Genomic DNA, 20,160 nt, shown 5'->3' on the forward strand with positions numbered 1-20,160 from the left:
TATTCCCGCTGTTAGCCAGGCCTGGAAACACAAACGGATATGAATTGACAGTAAACTCGCTGGCAAAAGGGTCATGCTTGCTGGCGACTGACAGTGTGACAGTCCAGGATTTTCCACTAAATACTGCACTTATCACTTTCAAGACATGGAATGTAAACAAATAGTGAGTTTGGTCATCTTGTAGGTGTCTGAATTTACATTGTCTATTGCCATGAAGAAACCTGATAGCCACTGACCAGCACATTGGAATAGCAAAGGCCATGTGAGAGCAGTTGCCACACATACAGCATCAATGTGATGTGTAGAACGTTGCAAAATCCATTTCTAAAAGAATTACAGCTGCCGGTAAAAAAAAAAGGGTTCAGAAAACATTTGAAAATGGTCTGTCTATCAGCAATCATTTTTGATGGAGCTCAAACACTTGTAATGGATCTGTAGAAATGCTACTTGAAAAGTTTTGTTCATTGATGCACCCACCATTGTTCCAACATACTCTTGGAGAGAAAAGAAACGGGGAGAGTAAGAAGAAGTGGTTGGGGTCAGGTTCCCCTCCTAACTCAGCACTGGAGAAAATTGTGTTCGATAAAATGCTTTCAAAAGACCTGAAGGGACTCGCCGCATTCTGCCACACTTGAGATTTAGGGGTGTGCCATAATATGTGCCCAAGTACAGGCCAAAAAGGTTGCATTTCGGCATAGAGGGGATGGAGGCCAGAACAAGACTGGCTGTACTTGCGCACAACGAGAACGTTTGGAGGGAACAAGCAAGAACTGCAGTAACATTCTGGATGCTTTCTTTACCGCATGGCATTTACAAAACAAACCAAACAGGGAGTCGCCAAGCCAATATGCCAGGAAATGGATTTTGAATTTGTGAGAGATCTGACATTGACTGTGCTGGCCATGCATACACATGGAATGGCTCCAGAGTTTGTTTCCAGGGCCCGGACTATGCCACACAACATTGCAAAAGAGCCTTTGCCCCTAAAACTTGAACCTGTTGAAAGGTTGACTTCCAGTTTTAAATGATTTGTAGCTGTCTTCACACATTTTTTTAAAGCAAGTTGCAATATGTTACCCTATGTTTGGTCACTTTATTGATTAAAAGAAATATTGTAATGGTATCGCACTTGCAATGTTAAAGTTCAATAATGTATTTTGATCTATTTATTTTTGGTGATGTAATCGCCAAATGTAATGTTTTGATTTTATTGATTTACATTTCTTTTCTATATATTGCTTTTCCTCTATCATTGTATGTATATTAAAACCTAAAATGACAATGTGATTATTTGAAGTATGTGCCTTTATTTCAAAATCATGGAAATGTTTTTGGGGATTGAAATTCTTGAGACATATGCTTTTCGATTGTCTACATCTTTTTAAAGTCTGTGTAAAATGTTCATTACGACCAATCAGAAAATCATCTGTAAATAATGCTATCACGTCTTTGAATATTTACAATACAACAGAAGCAAGATGTAATATTGACATTGTTCGGATTTATTGTGTATACAGCATTATCGCTGCACGGCCTGCACATTGCTGACCCCAACATCAATGCTGCCTCCAGGCAGACCGTCGCAGACATCCTCTTTGTCGCTCGCTCTCGAGACATATGGACTATCCACATGGTCTCTGTCCTCTCCCATTTCTCTTTGTCACCCATTAATAGCACCAGATGGGATGTACTCTTGTCTATCAGAATGGGCCCCTCTGGGTGACCCTCAACCCCTGCAATCCATGTAATTCCTGGCCCTTGTGCTAATGGCCTCCTCTTAGCAGTCGCCTAGCTCCGTTGCCGTCCCCCCACTCCACCCTCCTACCCCTTTCACCTGCACACTTTCCTCTTTACCCTGCACTTCGCTTACCATACAAGCACTCCACATTTAGCCAACCGGCACTCACCCACACCTCTTCCTCGCACTTCTGATTAATGCACTTGCACTATCCAAATTTCAAATAAACTAGTAGGTAGGACCGGTTTGTTATCTTTATCCCTTGTCCTGAACCACACCCCCCGACCCCACTTGTCAGTCTTGTGGTGCCTTGAAAGACTATTAGTTGCATAGGCGCATTAGAAACATACCAAAAATTAATTAAAATAAAAAAATTCAAACAAGGATCAAAGTAACAATAACTATTAGTTGTGTGGCTGATCTTAATCAAGCAATCTTACCAGGCTAAAGTCGTAGGGGGCGCTGATTTTTGTAAGTATTAGCCCAACTTCATTAACCCACATAGCTCTTTGACCATTTGCTTGCAACCCGCCATTGCCCTTGTTTGGGTCACATGTACATGGCAGATCACATTTATTTAGGTATCCAGTCCATATGTGAAACATTTTTTTCGAAATACCAAAATGTTGAACCAAAAGGGTGAAATTTCTTTTCTCGAATTTGTTTTTTTTATTTTATAGGGTTTAGTTTTGTTTAGTTAGCAAAAAAAAAGATGTTTTTAAAAAATAAACGGGGGGGGGGGGGGGTTGAGGCATTCAACATTTTTTTTACGGCACTTTTGGTTCAACATTTTGGTATTTCGAAATAGTGACGGTCGGAAAAGTCACTATAAACCATTTATTTACCATTCATGGTATGCGATACACGTGAAAAAGTTGCGGTCGTGCACTTGATGGTAATTATATCTATGGGGACCACCCACGAACAACTGAGCTAAGGACAGTCTGTACACTTCACAATTATTTCACAGACATATGGAAAATTGTTGTAAACTGATGCATATTTCCAATCATGGAAGCATAGGTAACCGTGTGGAATGTCATCTGTGTATATGGCGATGCAGAGGGAATAAGTATGACCAATACATTTTTATTTTTATCTGTATGAAGTGGAAGTGGGTTCCTCCTACAGTATAAGTTTTCTGAAAGGGCAATGGAAAGTGGTGAAAATGATGGCATCCCAGATGCGCATATTCAGATTGTAATTGAACAAAGGCTTATGTTCCTAATTGCCTCATCGGGACATCTGTGCCTTCTTTTCCTCCTACCCTATGCCCACCATCTTTGAGCCCTATCCCCTACCATCTTGTGAGGCACAAAAACTCAGGGTCATCTTTGACTCTGCTGTCCCCCTCACATCATGGACCCTACCAAAAAGTCCCACTTCCAGCTCAACCTACTCGTAGGCATTCTTCCTTTTCTCACCTTCCCCCAGAACTCAATATCTCAAGCTAATCCAGAATAGGGCTGAAAGACTTATCCTTGCCCTCAAGCCCAGGTACTGCATCTGTCCAGCCCTAAAATCTCTGCACTTCTACCTGGTGGCTGCAAGGATCGAATTCAAGACCCCTTCATCCACAAGGCCCTCTTGCACATCATACCTTATTCGCTTCACCACTAATCACTCCCACTGCAGCTGTGACCGGTGGCCTGATGATCATGAATGTTACAGGATCCCAGTACCATCCTCCCAATCAATAGCAGCACCCCTCCAACACACTTCACTGCCCTGCAGTCCCCTGCTTGATGGCTTACATAGCACCCTTGAGAGCCACCTGTACTAGCACTGAGCCCGAGGTTCTCCTCCTTGGCTCCCCTTAGCACTACCCTCCCGGTCACTCCTCCAGCACTTGTCCACCCCTTTGCTTCTCCTTCAATCCCCTTCACCAGCACCTCTCCACAATGCACTTGCCCGGGCAAATGCCACAAGGCCTAGTAGGACGACGACAGTATATTACTGTTTTGCCATTATTATTTCCCATGTTCTGTTCCCATCGAGCATTGTGGCGCTTTGAAACACAATTCTGATGTGTAAAGCGCCGTACAAATGCTTAATAACATAAAAACACCACATTGAATTCCCAGCTATCAAAAATGGCCACTTCAAGTGCGATAAAAGGCTAGAGACACAATAGGTATGAGTAGACCGGGCCGACTTCGCACTGCCAACAAACACCCTGATTCATGGAACAGTGCAAAGTGTCTTTTTGCCGCGCAAAGTCACTTTGCACTGCAAAAATATCCTTTGCGCACTGCTCCATGAATAATGGTGGAGCAGTGCAAAGTGTCTTTTTACCCACAGTTTATTTATTTTTTTATTTTTGCATTTTTAAAGCACTTGCACAGCCCGCGGGCATCGAGGCGCTGTTACAGGAATTGTTTAATTGTTTTAGTTGCGTAATTGTTTTGTCTTAGTTGCGTAACAGTGTTTTTAAGCCACACCTCGTGGTGCATGTGGCTACTTGACATGAGAATAAACACACGGGAGAAATATGTAGTATGAGCACACAATCTCGCCCAGTATCGCCTGATGGTACACAGGGCTGCTTCAGGTGCGCAAGTGAGCATGAACAGGAATGCAAGAATTATATTAAGAGGCGTACAATATATGCCAGAAATGTAGGTAGCGAACAAATGAATCAAGGGTGGAACAGGGACTTAGTAATGAAGATCTGTAGGTTTGTAGGAGACGAGGCACAGGGGTATGCTTTGGGCCATGAAAGAGTGCGGCACAAGCAAGAAGGGGGTATGCATCTCCTATTCTTACAGTGCAGAGATAGTTCTAGAGGCAACAGCAATGCATCATTTTCTGCTGTGTTATCGCTCCCCTGTTAAAGCACACATTGTAAATCGCTGTTTTTAATTGTTGTTGGTTTTCTAAACCACGTGTCAGAAGCAAGGTCTTATGCTGTATTTTATTTTTGTGGCATTCTTTCTCCAAACCGGAACCTACCCCTCGCTTGCTTAGATCACTGAATACAGGCTGGCATTATTTGTCCTTGAATGAAACACACTAACACTTTGAAGGACACAATGTGTCGAATAGCCACAAAGAATTGATAACCTTGACTATATTGAAAGTGGACATACAAAACTTCTGTTTCTATTTCTGGGGTCTGTTGTTCGGAGCAGTTGTTCTGCTTGACATCGAGAGAATGGAACACCCTGAAATTATGTAAGCGCAACTTTACATATTTGGGCGATTGAAAATGGTTGACAATGGCATGTGTGCTGTGCGCTGAATGACTATGTACTTTTTGACGAAAAGAATGCACATCAAAAGTTAAGTTGAAGAATATTGATAGGGTGCGCTATAACCGCCTGCATGTTGCACTTGCGGTTTTTTGTGCCTTTTGCAATCCTTTATTTTGTACAGAGTTGTGGCTTGTTAGGGGGCCTATAATTGTGGTGATGACTCCTGCACCCACAGCCTGTGTTCATGTTAATGATATCTACACCGCTTTGTTTCGTGGCATATCCCGGTTTGAAGCCACCATCGCATAATTGGGCACCGCTAAGGTGGGGGGGGGGAGAACCTTTTCCCTGTGTCCTTGGGCACCCTGGCCCCAGACATTATCTGTTCGCTTGCTACACTTTCCACTTCAATTATAATGCCCTATGTTTGTGGTTCAACCTAAGATATTCGTATCTCTGTCCTTCGTTTCAGGTAAGAGCCACTATGGGAATCTGGTGCAACAGGGTCTCCCTCCCATTCGGTGATCTGACGACTTCTGTGCACCTCCCTGCACGTCGTGGTGTGACCTACTGCCATGTATTGACATCTGTGTTTATTCTGTGTGGTGTTGGTGTTGCTCATAGTTTTCGTTTGGTACTGAGTATATCCGATTGTAAAACGGCTACTGAAATATATTCTTTTATTCTGTCATTTACATAATTATAGTCTACCGTTCTTCGCATACCATAGTTTCCAGCTCCCGTCTGATGGATTTTTCAATCAACATTGGACGATAATCATCAACAGGGCTTCTTTGATTACCATCATGTGGGACCATCTCCAGGGACCAATTTGTCCTTTAGCGTTAGCAGCAATTAAGAGCAATCTCAGCGTTTATGATGTGAAAACGTGCTGATGTGAAGGCGTTGCGTTTGAAAGTCAAACGACTCCTTATCTTCAGACTAATGGAACAGCAGGTGGGTTCAATAAACATCAGTAATGTCACATAAGGACACAAGGAACATAGAAAAAAATTAAACATGACGATTAATCGATCGCTGAACGCAATCAGCGTTTCATGAGGAACTTGGATAAAACATTCGAAGCATGCAATGTTCGCTAGCTATCATTTCTATTGGCTAACATAATTTTTTTGTGGGCATAATCTTCTATTTTGAGCATTATGTGTAAAATAAAAGTACTTGTTACATTGCAGACTATTGTTTTCTTCAAAATAAATGTTTTCTTCTATTATTTTTGAAAAAAAAAAACGTTTTGCACTGAGAGTATGTGTCTGTATCTTCCTGGTTTTGCGTTGGGTAAACTTATGGCATAGGTGATGACAGGGTACGTTTGGCTAAGCTATCCACTAATGTCATGAAAATAGGTGGAGCTTATCATTTGGACAAGTGATGTCAGTTTGAGGGGAGTGCAATATATATTCTTGCCGCAAGGGCACTTGAACTTAGGGCGATGTATCAACGGATAAGATTAGCACAAGATGGCGGCGCCCAACCTGTCGTTTTCATATGGGTAAAAGTGAGGAAAACTATGGTGAGATGCATAGGAATTTTTTCTAAAACCGATTACAGTATGCTTAAAAATACATGCCCGATCGATTGGGACAATAACCTTTCTGAGCAAACTTTCCCTTTAAATGATCCATTGCCGATACAGATTGCAGAACAGCAGAAGCTGTTTGTTCTTCTATGATTCAGCAAGCAATGTGGTATTTTCTCCTTTGGCACACACATCTTCAGGAGCGGTCAGACATGCATGAAGTATCCCTTCAGAGGATGATTGTTATAGTCACCCTTGTCGTTTTGGCTCAACTAGAAAAGGGCACAAAATGACTGACTTAAAAACAAGTCTTCGCCACGTACAAACAACAAACTGGATTCCAAGAAGACACCTCTATATACTGCTTGTCTTGCCTCCCCAATTGTCTAAATCAGTGATGGAGACTTTGCTGAATATGAAAATGTTTGTCTGTCTTCAATTATACAGTTGCAAAAGGTCAAATGCAAAAATAAAGAATCTTTGTTCTGCTGATGCTTCCCATAGCTCTTTGAATGCAGACCCTTATTCTGCTACTTAAAAGGAAGACCGTCGGCCACCTTGTGATCAAATTATTTCAACCTTGAAACACTTGTGTATAAGCGCGTTATAAATATCGTATCATAACCCCTCATACGAATTTGCTGTCTCTCCATGCTACTTCTCCCTAATGTACCATCATAGCCTACAAGCATGTTGTACCGGTGCCCATATTTGGCCCAGTTCTTAATAAAATTATTGGCTGAGACAACAGATGTTAGCAATGATGAGGACCTTTCAGCTGCTCGTATTTTTCAGATTTCCTATTCTATGGTTAAAATGTCAGCATAAATTGGGGAAGAAATGTTAATTTCCTCCTGAATCTTATGGCTTCTTCAGGTGTGTTCTGGTGGCCTGAGAGAGAGAGGCATTGTTAATGCATCCCATTGAAAAATGCCATTACTTCTCTAGTATTAGAAACCTGAGGGGGAAAAAAATCTAATTGGGTCCCTAAACTACAAGATAATAAATACAGAGCACCTCAAGAAGAACATTTGTTTTTGTTTTTACATCCTTTAGCCTAGTCCTACGTGCTGTCGGTAGCGTTGGCAAAGGGGCTCGCGCCTGTCCCTTCCAACGCAAGACCATCAGAAAAAGGTCACATTTTGGAATCTGCTGGAAAGGTCCTACATTTTAATTCTTCTTTGATCCTCGCGCAAGCGGGTACTCAGGCGGTGGGGTTGGCTTGTGCTCGCCAGATGAGCTTTACTACCTTTTAGACAATGATTCCTAAGTAGGGTAAGGATTACTATCAATAGACCCTCAGATATTTGGCTTATCATCTTTTAAGAACTTTTCACAATATAGTTAAGAATTGTGCCAGAGGATTGTTTTCAGATGTTTTAACGAGGAGACGCATAATGCTTAGATCGTCTCTTCTGAGACGGGAAGCTCAAGATAAAGTTGTGAATACACCATTTGATGGGAAGCTGTGTTAATGAGATTTTGCAAAGGTTTTGCGGTGCGCGCTTATACATCTTTTAGTGATGGGCAGAATTGTTTTGGATTATGAATGGTAGGCAGAGCAGTCCATATCCAATCCAGTGGGGAGAGAGGTAAAGTACAGTTCACTCTCACATAAGTACACAATAAAGGCATATCCGCACAGTATTCCAATGAAAAGATGTGCAAGAAGGAAATGTCTACATTAAAGGCAAGTAAGTACATCTACAAATTCAAAGTAAAAAGGGCAAGGTGTGTGTACCCTATGTGACACAATTCAAAGAAGTATTCAACAGTTCTTAGCAGGTAAGTTAGACATTTCAATACTTCATGAAAGTTCAGAATATTACTCCACGCTTGTTCCTAGTTTAATGGGGCAGGCTAAAGGCAGCTCCTGCTTATAAGCTAAAACAGCTAGAAAGTTACCAAGTTCCTATGGGAACCTGCAGACAAGGCAGTATTTGGGATGCTTATTAGGACAGTTTTCTAAAGTCCAACTAAGGGTTTCATAATACATCTGAAACAGCACATAAGCTCCACTCTTAGTATAAGGCTGTACCACCTGAGAATGTTGGTAGCATGGACTGCTTATATCAGGAGGGAGAGAGGGATGTAGCTTGGTACAAAGAAATTGTAGCATACATATGGTCGAAAGAAACACTAAGTATTGTAAACATAAATGGTGTATTTAAATACAGGTTAGGCCCAGATAAATCTTGGGGAAATAAGTATTATAACATATCATCATATAAACACAATTATGAAAGACAACTCAATACTTAAGGGTTACAACCCAAAGTAAAAACTTATTAAGAATACACTAAGCAGTCAAGGTGAGTCAAAGCTACAACACATTCAGAATGGCAGTAAGCTATTCTTGGGGAGTAAAACCAGGTTATATATACTTTTATAATACAATCAGTAATTCAAGGGTAGTAGTCCCGGTCAGTCATGCAGTGACACTCGGTTACAGAAATCACTTGATAAACCAACCCAGTTACAGGTATACACCTTGTAACAGATATTACTTTGTAGAACAAAGTTCAGAGCTAGTAAAGCCACTCATATACTTTCTGGAGGGGCCTTAAGCTACTCGGTTATAAGTATGAACACACCCTAACTATTTTAGACTGCACTGAGCAATTCAGGGAAAACAAAACCCAATTACACTTTAAGTAAAACACAATGTATTTCAAGGTAAGTAAATGACATATTGATTGGTACATAACTATCTACTTCCTAATAGCTAGTTATACCCAGTTTACTTTTAAGAAGTTCATAATACAGTTTCTAAGGTAAGTAAAAATGTTATGAAACTATTTTAGAACAGCACCACAGCAATTCCGGGATGTATTGGGTAAGATTTTCATATTGGTGATAAATCTTCCTGACCTGTGTCCACCCCACAACCTTTTGTTTGGACTTGGTGATTATTTTCCCTTGTCCCTAGGTGAGTGGGAATATTTTTCCCATCTCATTTAGTCTTTTACTCTTTTTATAGGTGACCTTTTTAGCTCTCTCCATACTGTTTGGTTGACGTTATAGTTTCCTACAACATTTGGGCTTAGTCTGGGTTGCCCCTTTTGGGCTCCCCTGTTAATTTCTCTTTCAGGTACTTGGGTGAACTAATGTTCCCAAGTAGTTAAGAGGGATTTTCACCCCGTTAACATTTAAGTGAGCCAGCGCCCCCCGCCTTATGTGGAGTGCTGGGGGGGGGCTACAATGCATCCCCTTTCTTACTTACCTGGTAAAATGTTGTTACAGTTGTGAGTTTACAGGAATGGCTGGTGGCAGTGGTGTTACCTTTATGACTTTTAGTCTTTATTACCCGCAGGCTGTTAATTCAGCCTTGGTAATGCACAGAAGGGGCACTGTTTTGCTAAAATAGTGGGTTCCTTCTTTTTTGGCCATTTCTTGTGTGCTTGCTGATTCTGAGGTCTTCCCCTGCAATTCTAGGCGGGAGCGACCGCAGTGGGAAGATTTATCTTTGGTGGGAGTCCTTTGGATTCCCCACCCAGCCAAGGCAGGAAGCGAAGGAGTCCAAAATTCTGCAGCCCTTTGTCTTACACCTTACCTGAAAGAAACCAACTCCTAATGGGAGGTGGGGGGGTGGCTGTCCTGATTGGACAGCCAGAACGCCCCTTTCTGTAAAATTCAGGGAGAGAATGCAGAAGTTGTGCTGTAGTTCCTGAGAAAAACTCCAAAACTGGAAGCTGCTGACAAGTCGACCTCTGGATCTGAAACCGAAGAGGAAGATGAGGAAAAGATGGCTGTAGCGATTTCCAGCGAACGGAGTGCCTGCTGTGTAACTGGAGCTTGGGGATCCCACAAAGGATGACCCAGAGCCTGGTGAGACCCACTACACTCAAGAATACCTGCATTTCGAGCCATCCCTTGGCGTGCTGTGACCTTGCCGGACTGCAATACCCCAATACTCTGCGACCTCGAGCCTTTGCGCGGTGGACGGACTCGCGAATTCCGAATCTTGCTGAAACTTTGGGGGCAGCCTGCTGGACCCCCAGGGACTTGATTTGAATCCTTGAAGTCCCCTCACCAGATTGCTGGACCAGATTAGAGATGAGAATCCAGCCAGCGATATTCAGTCTTCTCCTGGCTCCTGAAAAGGGTGCCAAAACCAAAGAACCACTGCAAAGCCACAAAGAAACCCTTGCCTGGAGTTTTCCCCATTGATCCCTGCTGCAAAATCCCTTCCACTGTCCTGTTGTCAGTCTTCACAACAAGGAATTCATCAACCAGGTTTTTGGATGCAGATCATGAAGACTTCCTGCTGCAAACTCTTCTTCTGTGCTGAGGTACTGGGCCTCATTCCGAGTATGGAGGTAATCATGGCGCTATTAGTGCCATGACTACCTCCAATACCGGTACCAAGTCCGCCCTGGTTCAATGGGGACTTACCGGTCTATTCCAACCTTTGCAGGACCGGTAAATCTGCATTGAAAAAGCCATTCCCCATTCCCATTTGAGCCACCATAGGGCTCAATGGGAAGGGGGAAGGCGCTAATAACTGTACTGCAAATTGCGGTACCGTTATTAGCTCTGAAGTCCCTTAATGGGCCCGTCCATAACGCCTGGTAAAACCAGGCGTTAAGGAAGGGACCCGCTAAGGGACCTCGGAATAGGGCGCAAAGGGATTACCGGCACCAATGTCCTTAACGGTGCCCGGTATCCCTTTGCGCCCACCTCGTAATGAGGCCCACTGTGTTGGCTGGGGTATTACTTACATTAAGGCTTTTGTGATACCTGTGAAGCTTTGGGGGTGATTCATGTGATTGGGAGTCCTCTTATCCAGTTCGCCCAGGCCCATTGCTGGAATCCTTCTAGGGTGTCTTCTCTGAAGTCCCTGAACCCTAACTAACTCTAAAGTGAGCTACTTAACTTGTTTTGAAGAGACTTCCTCAGGAACTCTGACTTTTCCTGAAACTGAACCCTATCTCAACCTGCCTACAGCTGGCACCTAGACCACTACGGTCCCGCCTCCGAGAGAACTCATGCAGTAGACTAGGGAAGGATTCTGCCTTGAAAAGTATAACAAGTGTTTAAAAGTTCCTTACTTGTGAGAGAGTTGGTTGGTAACTGTCCCTCTGAAATATGATCGGTTACAAAAGTTCTTATCCTTTGAATGTGTTTTTGCCATTCCGAAAAGTATATATGCAAGTTTATTTTGCTCACCTATGAATTGGGACTCCTTCTTCCCAAACAAAGTGCTGTTGGCTTCACCTAACTATTACTTTCAGAGAATAACTCTATAGGTTTACCAATGGGGTGTTGCTTCCCCTGACCTGCTGCATAGCCTGTCTAAAATAAGTCTGACTCTGGTTTTACTTACCTTGAATAGCTGTGTGCAATTCTTAATACGTGTACTGCAGGTTTTACTTACCTTGGTCTGCCTTGTGCCATCCTAAAATATGTTGGAGAGTTATTGCTTACCTTAGTCTATGTTCCACTGATCTGAAAAGCAGCTGTAATAGTTTATTACAACATTATGCCTTACTCACCTGGTATAACTGAGGGTTATCCTGAATGTAGTTTAGGTTTATACTGTTCCATGAATTTGTGTTCCACTATTCAGAAAAATATCCTGGTAACATGGTTGGTTTACTAAGTGAGTCCTTAACTGAGTGTCATTGCATAACTGACAGGGTCTACTACCCTTGAATTATTGTAAGTAATCTAAATGTAACTTGTGCTTTTACTCCCCCTGAATAGGTGATTGTAATTGTTTATTTGTACAGCGTTTATACACAAGTGAAGTGCTTCAAAGCACTTCAAGGCGGGAAGGGGGAGTAGTCCTTCTTAGGCCTTGAGGTTTCCGAATGATCTAAAAAAAAATAATTAACTAGCGTTCTAGGCCTGACGACTTTCTCCTAGTTCAAGTTCATGAAGGTTATCAAGCGCAACCAGATTAGGGAGGGGAGACAAAGGGTGGGGGCAAGACAGAATTTACTAGGCCTAGTAAATTCAGGTCAAGCTAGTGTACAGACGTAAGTGCAAGGGAGAGGGGAGGAGGAACAAGTGTGCCCAGTCCAGCAGGGCCCTGGGTTAAGTGCAGAGAGGTTAACCTCTCTCATGGAATGTATGCTGAAAGCGCAGTAGCGCTGAGCATAGTGCAGAGGCACGGAGGTAAGTGCAAAGACTGGTGGGGGAGCCTCTGGCCTGTGGGCTCTGGAGGTGAGCCAGGCGACCAGTTAGCAAAAGCTGAACAGAGTTAGGGGAGAGATGGAGGAGTGAGGTTGGAGAGAAAGAGAGGGGGTTAGCAAGGGAGAGAAAGGGGAAGGGAAGAGGAAGGTCTAGAGGAATTTTCGGAACTTCAGGAGCTCTAGTTCAAGGCGGAGAGAGGCAGGTAGGCTGTTCCAGAAGGAGGCGCCTGCAGAGGATAAAGATCTACCCCTAAATCTCTGCTTGGAAAAACAGCTCACCTGTAAAGAGTTGGAGGAGACTGAGTGAAGGTCTCTAGAAGGAGAGTGTTTAGGAAGAGAGTGTTGTAGATCATGTGAGCCCCGGCCCCAGAAAGCATTGTGGACTATGCAGAGGGTCTTAAACTTGATCATAATAACCACAGGGAGCCGGTGGAGGGATTCCAGTGCCGGAGAGATGTTGTCCCTGAACTTGAGGCCTAGGATAAGTCTTGCGGTTCTATTCTGGATGAATTGTTGTGGACGGAGAGTAGAAGTAGGAAGATTGAGAAAGAGGCTGTTGCAGTAGTCCAGCCTCGAGAGAAACTGGGCTCTGGAGATGGTGAGCCTTTGGGGGAAGGTGAGAAAAGGTAGAAGACCTCTGAGGAGGTGCAGCTGGTAGTGGGACTTTTTAGAGATGTTCGAGATGTGAGAAGAGAAGGAGAAAGTGGAGTTGATAATGACACTCAGGTTTTTTGCCTCACTAGAAGGTGAGGGTGCAGGGCCATTGGAGGCCAGCCAGTGGGAAATTGGGAAAGATGGGTAAGGGGTCCCAATGAGGACCATCTCAGTCTTACTGGCATTGAGGAAGAGATTGTTAGCAGCACACCAAGACCAATGTTCCCTCTAAGCTGTGCCCATGTGCGCTTGCCCAGCTTCCTTCTGGGTGCCACTCAGAAGAATTCTAGCAGCGCAAACAGACGACTCCCACCAACTCAATAAGATTTAATAAGGCACAAGCCACAGCCGGTATCTAATTTTTGCTTCCTAGCAAAATTAAGCTAAATTGTGATAACTAGTGTTTATATTCTGATTTAGCCTTTGTTCATTGCCCTACTATGCAAGCTTGACCGTAAAAACATAAAAATTCTAAAATCACAATACACCCACAAGAGGTTCAAAACTAATGTGAAAAGATTTCTGCACAAACAGATCTAGCTAAGATATGCCTGCACACATTAGCCAAATAAGCTTTCCTCCCCACCCAGAACTCCTATTCTTGGCTCTACCACACCTATAACTCTATTTTCTGCCCCAGGCCACATTCTGATATTACCAGACAACCCTGACTATGCCCACCTTGGCTCTGCACAAGGTTACCAGACTTGTTCCTACAGCCACTTGTTTTCTGTTTCTTATAATATGAATGATGTTTAAGCACAAGAATGTGTTACTCATGGTGCCTTAGTAAAAGCGTCACCCAGACTATGTAACCCAAATGTCTGCTCAAATATTGGATACCGACTGTAATTAAACAGGCAACTTGGATGTGTAACATCATCCCTTGCTTCCTGTTCTTTGTACATATGTCACACAAGCACTTTCTAGTGCCCCAATTGCAAGGTAATGCATTATTAAACTCAAATATGAATTTGCTCTCTAAAGATTTTGAGTATGCAAATGTTCAATGTATCCTACTTATTGGTAACATTACCCTATAAGTGAAGAGCAGAATTGCAATATCATTTACTTGGCCTGCAAGGAATAATGGATATGGACTATGCCCGGCATTATTTGTATATAGTGTTAGGGGAATGAATATTCAGATAACTAAAACTTTTAACACAATCTTCATCCTTTCCACGTTTTCAGAGTTCCACGAGGCATAGACCTTAAAATATTAAATGGTCATTTTCTTCTATAGAATAACACTGAGCACTTGTATAATCCTACCCAACAGTTTAAAGGTGGGGCATGTTGCAAGCAATCTTTCAAGGTAGGTGAACCCTATTGGTACGGTTTTACTCATTGAGTTAAGAATAAAACAGTACCAATACTCATTACTTTTCAGAAGGGGGGGAAACACCATTCAAAGTTATGTGACTGCTTAAATAGTAGTGATCCACACCCACAATTGTTAGAGGAAAATTACAGTAATGACAGTTGCACTGTTTAACCAGTAGTGGCTTGCACTAGCAATTGTTACAGTTAAAACACCAACTGATCAGTCCTTTCATGCTTGTTACCATTTCCAGACAAAATCCTTATCAAAGTCCTTCCCTAGTTCGTTGCATGGGTTTTCTCAGAGGTAGAAGAGGGGCCCTAGTAGTCTAGGAGCCAGCTGTAGGCAAGTCAGGATAGGGTTCAGTTTGCAAGAAAGTCAAGAGTTCCAAAGGATATCTTCTTAAACAAGTAAGTATTGGCTTCAGAGTTAGTTAAAAGTGTTCAGGGACTTCAGAAAAGGCTCCCTATATGTGTTCCAGCATTAGGCCTGGGCAAGTGGTAAGGGCAAACTCCCAACCGCTCAAATCACCCCCTCAGCCTTGCAGGATTCACCAAGACTTAAGGTAAGTATTACCCAAACCCACAAAGTACATTAGGAGAAAAGTGCTTTGGAGTGGATGCCTTCCGGATACACTGTTCTCAATCGGCCTGGACCGTGTAGAGGGGGATCATACGCTTCTTACCACAAGGTTAAGCTATATATTCTCCAAAAAAGAAGGTATGCTGATATGTGTCTGAAAACCACGATTTCCTATGAAAAAGGTATATCTATTACCCCAAACTTCTTATAAACCTTAAAATGTCTTTTTATTAAACACATAGATAATAGTACTCATAAAATGATCACACTACATAAAACTCCATAAAAACATGAAAACACATTTTTCACAAAACAAGACACAAGAATAAACACATACTGTAGGTTACTTCTCTTGATCACTAGATCAACATCATGTGAAACTTCACATTGGCGTTGTATTTCTTTTTTTTATCACACACTGATTTTCTGATTGTTTCCTAGACCCTACTTGCACAAGTTTCTGTCCCTAAATGCACATATAAATGTAGGACATTCATCAGGGGTATTTCGTTACTTGTGTTTCTATAACCGTGATAGTCTTCTTTCCTATCACTTATTTTCTTTGTCAGATGTGTTCAGTGATTTGTAAATCCTGTGGGTTAAAGACAACCTATTGGGGTTTTTATTTTTATTTGCACATATCTACTATCGTAGAAATCTTATAAATAGACTCCGATAGTGACACCCCCGATCCACCAAGGGGGATACGTATGCTTCACTCTTACATACCTTCCAAACTGTGGTGACGACGTCCCACAGACGGCGAATTACCACCAAATGGTAACCAAAAGGGGGAAAACGAGATTTCCTTTTCTTTGGGAATATCTCTCCAAATGTCTTCTATTCTAGAAAAATTGGGTAAACATAAAGGATACTGTTTCAGCGAGGGAGAATGTATATTGCGTATAGATAATTCTTTTACCACCACCAACAAGGTCCTCTTACCTGCGTTGGATAGAGGTGAAAAAATATATGATTCCTTCAATATTTCCACTGTACCCTTCAGATGGGACATGTGGCTCAAAGATGCATCAGAGGACAAACTAAGAGAGAGAAATGAGAAAAACCCAAAAAATGGCTCCAGTCAGTGTCTAATTCAAAAGCCACTCTATATCACATGTCCTACTCTTGAAAGATATAATAAAATGTAATAAGCGCCCCTTCACTTACTATTAGGCTGCTTATTTAGTCTGTATTTTGTAGCTGGTCTTTTGCAGGTTCTACAGAGCTTGCATCAAAAGGCATAAGTCTGTCCCAGTGTAGATCTAAATACATCAAAAATATATTCCATTTTAGTTTTTGGGCTACATCGTTCCATAATTACACTAAGCCCCAAAAGAATTCGCCTTTTAAACACGTTAAGGTAGTATTAGGTTTCATTTCTCCAGCTTACCTCAATTTGAGATCCCTCCATCGATCATAAGTTTCCCTGCTCGCCAAACGCGATAGCAGGATGGCCGTTCTCTTTTAAATATGGCCATATGTGCGTTCGTGATGACGTCATCACGTTATATGCGCGATGACGTCATCACGTTGTGTGCGTGACGACGCCATCACGCCGCGATGCATGCCGTCATGACCTCACTGCTTGTATGGGAGCCATAGAGTGCCTGTGAACCATGTCATGATGCTCCCATAGGTGCAAACAAAGAAAAAGGAAAATACATGCATACACCCATGCTTGTGGGGGGCGAGAAAAAGTAAACGGCTCCAGCAAGTACACCCACATAACTTTCCAACAGAAGGAAAAGGTACGGGTAAAACAAAATGCCTATTACATAAGGTGTCATGAACGGGTAGACTGAGCAACAAAAACATGCATCCCATCTAGGCATTATGCCATTCAATATTATCATTGAGTCCATGGATATGGCTCTGGGTCAAAAAAATAAGTTTCTGTTCAAGGCTTAGTAATTTTTTGTTTACTTGTTCTTGTGTTTTGCCTCTTATGTGTTTTAAGATGGTCCAATTGAAATCACTATATTTGTGATTGTTTTCCACAAAGTGTTTTACTAGTGGTGCTTGAGCCACCCTGTTTTTGATGCAGCTTTTGTGCTCTATCATTCTCGTTTTACATTTTCTCATTGTTTGGCCAATGAAAATCAATTGACATGGGCATTTGATAACATATACCACATTTTCTGTATTACAATTGGTATGTTCAATAATCTTCCATTCCCTTTCAAGACCTAAGTCTACTGTTGTTGTTTTTCTGGTCTGTGCGCACATAGTGCAATTTCCACACGGATGGTGCCCTGTTACTGGTGGGAGATCCCATAATCTTGTCTGTTGGGTTTCCCTTATTCTAGTGCTGCCTATCTCGTTTCTCATCACTAGATTGCGTATCGTGCTGCTTTTTTTGAACGCTATGAGGGGTTTTGCACATTCTTTAGTCATCACCTTCTTCCAATTCCTGTTTATAATGCCCTTAATCTTATAGGATAGGTTACTAAAGGTGTTCACAAATACCAGATGGGTTTCCTTATTCTCTCGATTTCTGTGAAGTTGTTGGTCTAAGAGAGCCTCCCTGTTGTTATTGAATGCCCTTCTTGCTGCGTCCTTCACTAATCGTTTAGGATAGCCTCGCTTGGTTAATTTCTCAATCAGTTTGTTAGCCCCATCTTCATAGGATTCATTTGTACTGCTGTTTTTTTTAATACGTAAAAATTGTCCAAACAGTAAGTTAGTCTTAACATGTTGAGCATGGTGACTATTGAAATGGAGGAGAGCATTTTTATCTGTATCTTTGGTGTAGGGTTTGATCAGCAGGAGACCTTGATGATGGTATATAGATATATCTAAAAAATTAACTAGAATGTTACTCATATTCATAGTGAATTTCAGATATCTGTTTTGTTCATTCAACCAAGTAAGAAATTGCTTGGCTTCATCCCTGCTTCCCTTCCAGATAATAAAGATATCATCTATGTATCTCAACCAGCACAGAATGTTATTTTGGTATGGGTTTAAGCTACGATAGATGACAGTCTCCTCGAACATGTTGACATAAAGGTTTGCTAAATTGGGAGCCATAGCGGCTCCCATAGCAGTACCTTCCACTTGCATGTAGAATTGGCCCATAAACTGGAAAAAATTATTAGTGAGTGCCATCTCTGTGCACCATTTGATGAAAGAGTTGGGAACTGGGTGGTCGTCCTCCCTTTGTAGAAGTGTTTCCTCAACCACTTCTAGCGTGGCACGTTGTGGTATGTTGGTATAAAGGGCTTGTATATCCAAACATATTAATAGATTAACGTCGGGATCAAACACATTTCCCTCTATCCTGTTAATGGCATCCGTTGTATCTTTGACATAGCTCCTCATAATGGGTATGAAAGGTCTAAGATAAAAGTCAACATATTTGGATAGGGGTTCTAAAAGGGAGTTAATACCCGAGACAATAGGTCTACCCGGAGGGTTTTCCAAGCTTTTATGAATCTTCGGCAACGTATAAAAAATAGGTACTCTGCCATTGTTCCTCATAAGGAATTCCCCTTCTTGTTTGCTGATAAATTTCATATCTATAGCTTTAATGACTTTGTCTTTGATAATAACCGATAGTTCCTCGCTAGGATCCCTATCAATTTTCAGATAGTGGTTGGTATCTGAAAGGAGTTTAAGACATTCTGCTACATAATCAGTTCTGTTTAACACTACTATGGCTCCTCCCTTATCCGCCTGACGGATGACAATGTTTTGATTGGTGCCCAGAGATTTAAGGATGACTTGTTCATTTTTACTCAAATTTGAGTGTTGAGGAACCCCTTTGGATTCCAGAGCTCTAACCTCTTCTAGCACTTTTTTTTCAAAAACAATGGACTCCGGAGAGTACGAGGAGGATGGAGCGCAAAAAGTGGAGGGGTTTCTAAGGCCACTATGGTTGCTATTTTCACCGAAGGAATTCTCCATGAAAAACTCTTTGAGATGGACTTTTCTCATAAACTGTTGGAACTCAATTCTAAATTCAAAAGGATTATGATATTTTGATATTACAAAATTTAAACCCTTGTTTAGAACCAATATTTCTTTATCTGTGAGAGATATGGAGGAAAGATTAACTACCAACCCCTGTGGCTCCGGTTCTGCATTCGGTCTGGAGCCCACTGTCTTTGAGCATCGCCTCTTTCTAAAAAAAGGCTGTCTTTGTCCATTTTTTCCACGGTTATTACCTCTTGTGCCACGTGCTCGATTAGATCTATTGTCTCCTTCACCATTAGTACCACCCCTTCTGTTGTATTCTTCATTATCCTCCGAGCCACCACTTGAACTATAGGAGGTATTTCTGAAGCGGACTCTACGGTTTTGTTTTTGGTTGGGATATTGCCCTGGTTTAGGATCTCCAAATTTGTGGTCTTTATCAGTATATACGAAAGCCTTCTCATGTGTGAAGGTCTGTATATCCTTTTTCATTCGTTTCACTCTCTCTGTGATTGTCTCTGTCTTGAAGTCTTGCATTTCTTTCAAATATTTTTCTAAACTACTCTTGAACATTTCCACCTCAAATTTCTTTTTGATTTCTTCTTCTAATGACTTCAGATCGATTTCAATTTTCTTTGCAGTTTCCTGTGCTGTCTCTATTATTAAGATTAGCCAATCTCGACCACATTTATTGGAGATATAACTCCATTTAAGTTTGAAGTCATTATTGTCCAAGAATAATCTTGGTTCATTTTTCACAATCACTCCTTGTGGTAGTGCCTGATTTTTGACATATTCTAACATGATAATGGCATGAAGTTCGGTTCTTATGAATCTCTTCCTTAATTGGGCAAGTTCATCCCATTGATCGTCTTTGTTCAGAATGTCTAGATCTTTATCAAGGCCCATTATTGGTAATGATTCCATCAGTTTGCGCACATATTCATCATTGTATGCTAAGCATTTTTCAGATTGGGAGGCCATCACTCTATAGTGCACCCAACCGTTACAAACGTATCCTGTTGTAATACCCAAAAAAATAGAAAAGACAAGGGAATAATTATTAGACTATA

The sequence above is a fragment of the Ambystoma mexicanum genome, chromosome 2p, assembly GCF_040938575.1.
Source record: "Ambystoma mexicanum isolate Mex_15411 chromosome 2p, UKY_AmexF1_1, whole genome shotgun sequence".
In the NCBI taxonomy this organism is placed as follows: Eukaryota; Metazoa; Chordata; class Amphibia; order Caudata; family Ambystomatidae; genus Ambystoma; species Ambystoma mexicanum.